Source organism: Plectropomus leopardus, chromosome 22 (genome assembly GCF_008729295.1).
Source record: "Plectropomus leopardus isolate mb chromosome 22, YSFRI_Pleo_2.0, whole genome shotgun sequence".
NCBI classification, from domain to species: Eukaryota; Metazoa; Chordata; class Actinopteri; order Perciformes; family Serranidae; genus Plectropomus; species Plectropomus leopardus.
The window spans coordinates 21,091,408-21,101,907 of NC_056484.1; positions in this window are offsets into that span (position 1 = coordinate 21,091,408).

Sequence of the window (10,500 nt, forward strand, 5' to 3'; positions counted from 1 at the left end):
TACAAAACGACCCAAAGGAGCGGCGGCAAGTTCAGAGGGAATTATTTACATTTGTGGACACGGACAGGGACACGGACATGGACATTTACCACTTCACCTGGGTTTCATGAAGAACAAGAGAAACTGCAGCGTCGAAAAATGTGAGTAAAATACATTTTCTAATTGTATGCAGTCTATTTGCTGTTTTTTGTGACGTTAAAATGTCCGGCTATGTCTGTATGGTTGTACTGCGCAGTTAATATCGTTCATGTTGTTATGGCGGGTACTGTTCTTTGTCTATTGTTTTTCTTAATCAAAAGTTAGTGTTTTTTGCTCGGTCAAATATCTGTTCAGAGTGTATGACTTGTGAAGGCTTGTAGCTCCTCAGAAAGTCTGCTGGAGTAGATGCAGTGGTGGATAGAATCATAAAGAAAATCTGTACTTCAGTAAAACTACAATTACTCCCATAAAAATTACTTAAGCAAAAGTGGAAAATTAGCATTTTTAATTTTATTCAACTTTTACTCAGGTGACAGTAAAAATAGTACCTGGTTAGGGACTGTTCTTAATTTATCAGAGGAGAGGGGTGGCTTGGGAGTGATTTCATTTCTTTTCTTTTTCTTTTTCTTTTTTTTTTTTTTAACTTTGACCCTCCCTGTAGCTGCTAATATTTTTTTCTTGAGCCTCCCGGAGTGACCCACTCTTCACCAAAAATCCGAATTAGTGTTTTAAAACCTACTAAAATATACCTCTTGATGTTTGAAAGTCAAAAATTAAAGTTAAAGACAAAATTCTGGAGTTTAACGTTTTTCACTATCATCGTGCATGCCGGTTAGTTTGCAAACAATTTATTTATGGCCAAATTTTAAGTTATTTTGATTTAATGTGATTGTTAGAAGCTCAGATTTGGTGATGTCTGCCTTGTTTGCCTTGCTGTTATGGACAGGTGCCGCTCAGTTATTTAGCGTTAGCTAGCTAAAACAAGCAATGATTTGGCGGCCCCTCTGCAGTAACTCTGAGGACCCTCAGGGGGTCAGTTACTATACTATACTATACTGTAGAAGCCCCAGACTTTTGCTCTGGATATCTTTTGTATGTCAACTACAGCAAATAGATAGGGGCTGTGTAAGTCAAGTAACTGATACATACATTGAAAGTTTTTCATTGAAAATCTGTAAATGAACGTCACGTGGTATTCAATATAGCCCTGTAGAGTAAAAGCTTTGTAGTGTTAACTGAAGAAAACAGGTACCATGCATCGTTTCTTTCTGAAGTGAAAGCACAGCCGCTACCTAATGTCACCCTGTCGCTGCTGCATGGCTCGCTGTTTTATACCAGAATGCAAAATCACACTTTATTTTAGCTTAGCTCTAAATTTTTTAAATGACCTTTCTGACTTTGCTTTCCCTCATTTTTTCCCCCCTGCACTGCACCTCTGCTTAATGAGGGCTTAACCTCAGGGTCAATTTAAGCGTCCCCTTTAAAAGACCAGCTGGCCGCAGTGTGGCCCCTGAGGTTTAAATGGGCCAGAACCTCCGCTGACCATATTCATTTAGTAGAAAGAAAAATGACTGACATAATTTTAAAGGAGAGGGTGGCACTTTTCTTTAATTTATCCAGTGGCAGTTGAGCATTTTTCCTTTTTGTGTCCTACATGAAAACTCCAAAGTGAGCTATAGCAGCTGTACTATACACAATTTCAAACATATTCACGTATGATACTTCCAAATATTTTTGCTTTGTTTTTTTTATATCTGTAGGCTTGTGTGAGCTTTGGCTTTTTGCTGGTGTGTCACTGTGACTCTAAACACAGATGAGGAATAAATAGACAGAGACAGAATGAGACCATTATAATGAGGGAAATGTCAGTTTAATGAAGATGGGTGTGTCGACTGCCAGATGATTACCTCACTCTGTAATTCAAATGTGACTCTCCTGAGCTCCTCTCTCTTTCAGCGTATTTGCATATCGTGCCGCTGCCAGAATCACGTTTAAATGCCTCGTCTAAACAACGAGTCAGGTCAGTAACTGACCAAATGCTCAAAAATTCACAGCTTAGTAACTCTTAGGGACTGTTTGGTGCATTTTAGACGCTCCTCATTCTTCATTTTTTTGTAATTTTGGCTGTGTTCATGCATATGGCATAAATTTTGGCGAAAATTGTTTTTTTTTAACAACATTGAAACTTTTCAAACTGCAATTTTTGATCCCGCAGCCACTGAAGCATAAAAAACATGCATGTATTATTTCTGGGTGTCATTCTGGGGTTTTGCCTTGGCATTTATCACTTTTACTATTTTCCACATGATCATGTCTTTTTCTGTCATCACTTTTTGTGCATTTTTCATCTAGAAATATATGCTAAAAAACTGGCATTTAATGGATTTCAAATTCTGAAATTAATGAATATTTGATATTCATGATTAGGACTGGTGTTGGGTTAAAACATAAACTCAATAAAAGTAGAAAATCATATTAATGTATAGTACTTTTATGATTGATTTTTAAAAGCTCATTTTGTGTGCAGAGCGGTAGGCTTTGAGTGTTCATATTTGACACTGCACAAAAATGATAATGTATAAAATCAATATTGCTGCTAATCATCGACGTATCCCAGGCTATGATAATTTAAAAAAAATCTACTCAGTTTGTAGTATATTGATAATAATTCTTTTTCTTCCAAAACATTGTGACAACATGACAAAAACCTGGCATCTACAGGGTTAAAATTCTGAAAATTAATGGCATTTGATATTTATGATTAGGACTGATGTTAGTTATAAAAACAACTCAATAAAAGTAAAAAATTATATTAATGCATGTGATTTTTAAAAGCTTGATTTTGAAAAGTACATTTTATATTAAATATTAAAGCAGGTCCTACGGTTGAAGCAAAAAGACAGTTTTCCCACACGCTCGAGTAGCCAGGTAAGCGATGTGCTGAGGAAGTGAAACACCTTGCTGAGCCTTAAGTCCGGATGATAAGCGGGGGGAGCATTAAATATTTCACGGCAGACATGCCCATTGATCAGCTGAAGCCTCTTATCAGGCTCAGCTGCCTCCGTGTCATTACACAGAGAGATCATAGGCTGCGTGCACCCAGCTGCGTGTTAATGAGCCAAGGTAAGCCTGTGCTCACCGTTGCATCAGGACTTGTGAGCGCCACTCGTAGCAGCAAACTAAATTTAGCACGGTGGATTTGTGATCTCTCAGAGGTTGACGTGCTTGCCCCCCTTCCTGCACAGCAGCCAGCTAACCTGTGAACTCTCAGCTTTATGTCCGCTGTTTAATGTTGTCCAGAGTGGCTGTAAGATTGTCATTTTGAGTGTGGGAATCTGAGCCTGAAAGGCATTTTTACACACTCAGGGGGCATGTTAGGCATGTCAGAAAGCTTGGTTGGTATCTGTTTTTTCATACACAAGGTGCAGTCATTTATCACAAATCAGCAAAACGGACATTAAAAACTCTTTAAAGTCTTTAAAAAACAAAAAAACTAAACTTATTAAACAAGAAATCCTCGGCATCGTACAGTTGTGAAAATGTAACACCCACTGTGTGTTTTAATACTGTTGTGCTGCAGCTTAAGTAATGTCCTAATGTAGACAAACATCCCGTTAATGGATTTGGACTAAAACATTAAACACCACGAGAGCCTCCGGTTCTCGTTGTTTATTTGTGCTGCGGTGCGTTCAGGCGCCAAATTACTGCGAGAACTCTGAAAGGGCCTGATAGCGTCTACCCTCAGCTTATCTCCTCGCAGTCACCGACTCTCAGCTGACATATAATTAACAGAAAACATCTCTAATCCAGCACACTCAAAATAAATGAGAAGGCAAATCACCACAATGGCCCGTGCTTCATTGTAAACAAGCAAAATGGTTTGCTGGAGTCTTCATCTGTGTGCAGAGTGAGCAGGGTGACCGACACACAGCTAGAATAATCATAGTAAATAGAATTGAGGCTTTTTTTTTTTTTTTTGCATGAATACTGAATGAATTGAATTAATTTTGAGTTATCGAGTTCACTCATTTCACATTGGTCTTTCTTCTACCCTCGCCTTTTCAGTCGTGTCAGGCAATTAAGCTGTCAGCCGTCACAGGGGCTCCAGTAATGGACCACACACCAATATTAATCCAACCCAGCCATGGCGTCCCTCCCCATGCCAACATCGACAACTGCAATGGAGTGTGTGATGAAACTTGGTGAAATCAGTAGTTTGTGGCTGGCGTTCATTGACTCCACAGGCCTCGTGTCATTTAATTAATCCTGTGTGTCATTTAAGCTCGCTGTTCTTTCAAAGAGGTTTTTAAAAGCATGGCATTTTCTCTGCATGACTGCGTTTTTGTTGGCCGATAAAATACTCAACACCACAGGTGAAACACAGGAGTACAGTCTGAACAGAGCTGAGCTGTTACCAGTTTAATGTAATTTTTTTTTTTTATCTGCTGTTGTGTTTTTGCTCCCGCACTTCTTCCTGAAAACAGTATTGCATCTACAACCAAAACTGCATGTGCTAATCTGTACTGTCACTTGTATGTTAGTTTATGACATGTGCTGCCGACCTCTTGGCCAGGTCACCCTTGTGAAAGAGATCCTGATCTCAATGGGTTTTTATCTGGTTAAATAAGGCTTATAATAATAATAATGATAATGTTAAAATGTTTAATTCCATTACAAACCTTGCATGGCTTCGGTACATGGTTTTTCCATGTGGGGTGGGCGATATATCGAATACACTCGATGTCTTGCGGTGTGTTCCACGTGTGTAACACCCGCCAACGTTATAACAGCCCACAAATGTTATAAACCACAAACATGAAATCTGCAGCTTTTAATGTAACACTCCCACAAACATAATAAACTTCACACAAATGTAACAGCAGTCACCTACTACAAACGTAACTTGTTGTTTCCTGCAAATCTAACAGCTGTTACATTTGCAGGGATTTGTCATTTTTGTGGGAAGATAAAGATCTTAAGCTTTCAAAATTGTAAAACTTCCCACAGATGTAACAAGAAAATAAAAAATGATTGTTTATTTACTGATACAGCTGCCAATGGGTTCCAGTCAGCTCATTAGAAATTATCACGAGTTAGGGCAGAGCAGGTCATAAAAGTGAGAGTAAATAAACAAACAACACCGACCGCAATGATCATTTCTATTTAGTTATTACAATTTCGAAAGCTGAAGATTTTCACCTTCCCACAAATGTAACAAATCCTTGCAAATGCGATAGCAATTGCATTTGCAGGAAATGACGTCTTACGTTTGTAGGAGGAAACTGCTATAATGTTTGTGGGATTATCACATTAAAAGCTGCAGATTTGTAATACGTTTGCAGGCTGTTTTTACATTGCTGGGTGTTACATGAGTTTGCTGTATAAAATTACTTTATTGCGGATATTGAGTACAAATTGTTATGTTGTTTTTATAAGCCACCGATGTTTTGGTGCTCTCTCTCACACACACACACACACACACACACACACACACACACACACACACACACACAGAGCAGGGCTTCTATAGGGCTCCAGTCACTTTGTTTACAGTGAACTTAAAGAGTGGAAGTGGTGGTAGTGTGAGCGGGTGAGGCGTGCGTATTTACAGCGCTCCGATCATGACTATTTGGTCACATTTTGTGACCGTGGAGCACCATTGTGATTTGCAAGTTTTAGTAATAAATGAATTGGAGAGGCAAGGCAGCTTTATTTGTATAGCACATGTCATACACAGGGCAATTCAAAGCACTTTACAGAGTAATTAAATATAAAAACGTAATAAAAGATACAGATTTACAATAAAAGAGAGAGATAAGATATACAAGTCGAGCTGTTAGTTTGTTGCCCGCTCACAGTGACTGAGACGCAACCATATCTGCTGAACTGTCTGCTAACTGCACAGCAAAAACATCAACACTTCTGGCCTGAGATGAGCCAGGTCCTTCAAAATAAATGAACCATGTGTCCTGCTTTGATTTATGTTTTCCTGTTTAGTTTTGGGCCATTTCCAGCCCTTATACTTCAGTGAACTCCTCCTACAGATTTTAATAGATTGACTTTAAATTTGGCATATACTATCTACTTTTGCCAAATTTGAAGACATTTCCTCTAGGTATTCTTAAGATATAGCATTCACAAGAATGAGACAGACGAAGTCACAGTGACATTGACCTTTGACTTTTGACCACCAAAATGTGACCAGTTCATTGTTCAATCCAAGTGGACATTTGTGCCAAAACAGAGGAAATTCCCTCAAGGTTTTTGGACAGACGCACAACCCAGAAACACAAGGCCTCCTTCCACAGCTATGCAAACTGTCTTACTGCCCGCTTCACAGAGTTCCAAATGTGGCCCCTCTCTCCAGGTTGGTACTTATTAAGGTTTATTTAAATGATTTATTTTTGGGTTAATACATTTTTGAGTGCAGAGGGTGAAGCAGCACCCCAGCGCCCCTGCTTCCTGCACTGATGTTCTCGGCCTGTCACACCCAGCTGTGGTGCAAACTCTGTCTCAACAAGCTGAAAAAGATGGAGAGCACTTAACCCAAATTAAAGTTTCAAAACATCCCTTCAGCAATCTATTTTAGACGTAACAGATGCCCTATTCATGTTTCTTTACACTTTCTGCTTTTATCATGAAACAGTTTTTAACAATTGGACTAAAGAACAGTTTGGATGCTCTTGGCTCAGCAACATCCATTTCATGTCTGACAGACAGAGAGCAAAGAGGGTTAGAAAATAGATGTTTCATTAGAATTAAAGGTGTGGGAGCTGCAATTCACAGAATCCATTTTTGTTGCTCTTAATTACCTGCTGGATTATTGCCAGGAGCGGTCTCACAGATAAATTCGAATGCACTCGATAGTGGTAGGAGCCTTCTGCTGGGTTAAAGAAAAGCGCTAATTACAGCAGAGAAGCCTCCCACACCCCCCCCTCCCCAGAACAGTGAATAATTCAGATGGCTGTGATTTAAATGCAGCCAAACAGCCATAAACTAACTGGAAGCCTGTTCGTGTGCGCAGGTTACAGTGCGTGCCTTGTTTTTCTATCCTAATTGTCTCACTTATCCACTTTTTTTCTCCTTATAGATCTGTGCAATAGGCTTTTATGGAAAACTGTTTATGTGCATAGAAAAGTGATGCCTTAACTCTGAATTCAGTTTAAAATCTAATGGCTCATTTTTTCCTCCAAACGAAAACTAATGTTCTTATGCACCTCTGTTTCCCACTTGGGGAGTTGATGTTGGCAGCTTAGAGCAGGGGTACTCAGCTTGCTATGTTTGGGGGGTACTTTTTTTTAACATGACAGGAGGTCAGGGGCCAGTCGTTGAAGTCCCATACATTCTAGGATTTTAGGAAATTTCTAGGATTGTAGTCTTTTTCCAGGGTTTTAGGATGTCTCTAGGATATTAGGACATTTTCAGGATTTTGCTATGTTTTTAGGATTTTAGGACATTTCCAGGCTTTTTGGACTGGATTTGTTTCTAGCATTTTCAAATGTTTTCAAGATTTTATGTAATTTCCGGGATTTTACAACTTTTCTGGGATTTTAGGACATTTCTTGGATTTCAGGACATTTCTTGGATTTTAGAACGTTCTTTGGATTTTAGGATGTTTTCAGGATTTTAGGACAATTCTGGGATTTTAGGTTGTTTTAGTATTTATGACATTTAGGGATTTTAGGATGTTTCTAGAAATGTAGGTAATCAAGGGTATAGCTAGGGCCTCTTTTAGGGGGTGTGGGGGATCCTCCACAGGCACTTTTTGTTTTGTCTTGATAGACAAGCTGTTTTTATGCTCTCTGGCACCTTGTGTATACTTGTACATGCATACTTGTACTGATTATAGGCTTAGAGCCTGAGACACCAACAGCGACTAAACAAACCCTGAGTCACTGTGGCCTTTGGACCATCGAGGCACTCTGCTTCTATCCACATACAAAACACATTAATGCCTGCAGCCCCTGATGACAGCACAACGGATACACAGGAGTCACAAATTAAATCAATATGTGAGCAATGCAAATGAGACGATGAGTACACAAACGATAGAAAAAAACAAAAAAACAGCAAAGAATAAACAAGAACCAGCATCCTCTCCCCTTTCAGCATTTTCATAAACAGACTATCATATTGCAAGAAGCATGAGAGTAACATGGCTGTGTGTGTGTCTGTGTGTGTGAGAGAGAGAGAAAGAGGGAGAGAGTGTATGTTGAGGAGGGGAAGGTTGGGATATTGATCTTTAGGCGCCAGGAAACCCTGTTCTCCCATTTCCACTGTAATGAAACATAATCGCTTTTGGAGTGGCAACTTTGCCTCACAGAAAGCCTTCAGATGATCTGGGCCTCTTCCAGTTGGCACTGAGTCAGGATTTGTGTGTGTGTGTGTGTGTGTGTGTGTGTGTGTGTGTGTGTGTGTGTGTGTGTGTGTGTGTGTGCGTGTGCGCGCGTGCATAAAGATGGGGAAAGGGAACAAAGACAGAAACACAATGCAGACAAAGCGAGTAGGGTAATAAGTATGTATTTGGATAAAGGCTCTTGTAAAAAAAACGGAAATTTGTGGCTCTAGATTGGCATATGTTTTGTGGTAATTATGAGATTGTCAAGATCTGTAGATTTCACACCTGACAAAACAGCACTGAGAAGACAGAGAAAACACACTTCCAATCTGTGCTGTTGTTAATTGTGTGGTTTAATGTCCCTCTGCCTTTGCTTCACAGTTAACTAGAGAAGATGTCTTTTTTTAAATCTTTAAAGAATAACTAAACACCAGGTTGAAAAGCAGTGTTTTATGGCCCTCTCTAGTTGGAGGTTTTCAAGTCTGGTGCACCTGTAGCCACACCCAGCAGTGATGTCACAATGTACACAAACCCTGGAGTTAGGCATCTGCAATAATAAGATAGTGATAAATTATCTTAATATCATTTTCCCAGTATTGACATAATAAATGTTTGATAAATCCTCAGTGAAGTTGATCTATACACTGTAGAGGGGGGCAAAACGCTCCAAAAACACCATTTGCCACCTGGCATTAACTATAGGCAGGAGAAATAGTAGTGGTAGTAGTATGAGTAAAATAAGACGAGATTGGCCAATAACTGGTAATTGTTATGCGACAATGGTCCGTCATTAACACGTTCATTTTTTTAATTGCTGGTCAACATTTCTGTCTTTATGAGGCTGTGCCGGGCTGAGTTTTTAAGCTACAGTGATGATAATGATACCATACAAAGCTAGAAGACCTAAGGAATCCCATGATGCCAAATTATAATAGCTTTTCAGTGAGGTGGCAGAATTACACTCCAAATTTAGGCTAAAGATTGGCAATGGGAAAAGGGCATGTTCATTTCACAGGGGTGCGTTGACCAATGACCTCAAGGTATCTGAATGAAAATGTGTTCTGTGGGTACCCATGAGTCTCTCCTTTACAGACACGCCCACTTTGTGCTAGTCCCCAGCAGGTTTATTACTGTCATCCGATTCCTAATCGAGACGATCTGGTGAGAATTGGTTTACCTTGTCAATATGGACTTCATAACTCTTTTGAAATGCAAAATAATCAATTTAAAAAACATATGATATGATGATATATGATGAAAGAGTGGAGCTTTTTACTATAAACTCTGCCGTTAATGTATGAAAGTTTTATTCCTGTCATGTGCTAATGTCATAATGATGTGACTTTCTTGATAGTTATCAATACAGACTGATGTGAACATTTTTTATCGTGATAACTCTTTTTGCCAGCCCTACTTGTAGTGCACTTTTACGTCACAGCACTGAGGTTAAACCACATAAAGCTAAAAAAAATAAATAAATTACTCAATCAACAGAAATTAACCAGCAACAGTTTTGACAATCAAATAATTTTTTAAATTATTTCTTTTAGCAAATGCCAAAAGTTAACCGGTTCCAGCTGCTCGAGTGAATGTGCTGGTTTTGGACTAAAAGGATTTTTTTTTCTGTTTTGCCATATTTATGTATTTCAGTTACATATCAAATTCCCATCCAGTTGAGTCAAGTAATTAAAAAAAAAAACCCTAAAGATTTCTGTAAATAAATTAAATAAAACTAAGATGAATAGATAATGACAATTTTTGTAACTAAAGCTCATAGAATTTACCTAATTTACTTTAATAAAGTTTGGGTAATTACTCTGTAAAAATGCTATGTATTTCAAATATGTTGAATTTATTCTAACAAAGCTTATGTTAGTTCTGTTAATAAATGCTATGTATTTCACTTATGTTGATCCACATCAGCATAGACTTTTTGACATTACAACATTAAATGCCAACTTTCAGTACCTGATAGTTTTATAGTAACTCTAAATACTCTGCTTAAGATGCATTTTTGTCCATACCCAAAAAGTTTTGAGGTATGATACTAGCCGTAGGCGATGGTTGATCAGTAGACACCTCGGATGCTGTAGTTCTCTGTTTTCAAAACCTTTTAAACTCCTAGTTTTATTAATCCCCCAGTCCGCTCAGCCATGGTCCATTGGACATTGACTGAGGAAAAG